Source organism: Falco rusticolus, chromosome 6, assembly GCF_015220075.1.
Source record: "Falco rusticolus isolate bFalRus1 chromosome 6, bFalRus1.pri, whole genome shotgun sequence".
NCBI classification, from domain to species: Eukaryota; Metazoa; Chordata; class Aves; order Falconiformes; family Falconidae; genus Falco; species Falco rusticolus.
The window spans coordinates 8969997-8971236 of record NC_051192.1 but is presented as its reverse complement, the minus strand read 5'-3'; positions in this window follow the sequence as shown (position 1 = coordinate 8971236).

The following is a 1240-nucleotide window of genomic DNA, read 5'->3' as shown; positions in this document are numbered from 1 at the left end:
TGTGCTGGGGCTGGAAAGCATACCCACCTCCCCAGGGCTCAGGAGCAGAGGGAAAGGGGTGACACCCCCTCAGCAGCAGCTGCACGGGCTCCTCACACACAGCCTTGGCACTGCAACCTCCGTGTTGACCAGGAAAATTGGCTGCTATGGTGTTAAGCGCCCATGCAGTCCCCCCAGTCCCATTCGCGCGTTGCTGTGTGGGTGGACTGCCAGCGAGGCGGGCACCCTTAGCAGACACTGTTAGCATGGCACAGCCAGCCCCTCACATTCAGCCCTGCCAGGTGGGACATCCATCAGCGGCTTCAGGGAGAAAGCCCTGCGTGTTTGCCGCGTATGTTACAGGAGACCCAAAAGGCAGCACACAACTGTGAAGCAAGACATACTTCTGATTGAAGGGGAACATTTCTTCCTCCATTAATTATTTCCCATACTATTCTGCATGACCTTCACCGGAAGGAAAAAAATTCAGATGTGTTTTATATCTTTTATTCCGACTTCCTATACTAAAGCCTCCGGCTAGAATGAGTCACATTATATCAGCCATCCATTATATTATCTGTATCAGTGGCCTGTTACCTGTCTTGAATTCCTCACCATTCGGGTTTGTTAGCATTAAACTAGGCAATTTGCTATGCTTAAAGATTACCTGCCTCAGTGGCGGTGCCCATAACCCTTGTTTCATCTTTGGAAGTAACGCTGTGAGGATTACATTTGAGAGTGCTGGCAGTCCGCCCTGGATTGAAGGGAAATTATCCTGTTCTGTGCAAAGAAGTGTCAGCCCCTGCAGAGCAGGCATCTCTTCTCCGACCCTTACAACGAAATCCCTTACGTGCACCGCGGCCTTGACTACCTACTCCCCCTTTAGAGGTTCCTCAGCATGGTTTCTGCTCCCTCCATGCAACAGAGTTGCATGCTGAAATCACAGCCCCCGAGATGCAGAGAGGCGTTACCACTCTGGGTGGGAGGCTCACCCTCGTGCTTTCTCATCAGCCATCGGGCCCAGCTTCCCCTGCCCAGCAATTTAACAAATTAACAGGGAACTCCACACAGGAAGTCTCAGCGACTCGTGCCCCTCCAAGAGGACTTCCCACAGAAGGCAGCAGGCTGGTCCTCAGTCTTTCATTTCATTCATGCTTCCTTTCTTCCTCGCTTTATAAACACAGTGCTCACAAAGAGTCTTTCCGCGTGAAAGAAGCACTTGTAAGCAGGTTAGCTTCCAGGCATTTTGTTTTGGTTTTTG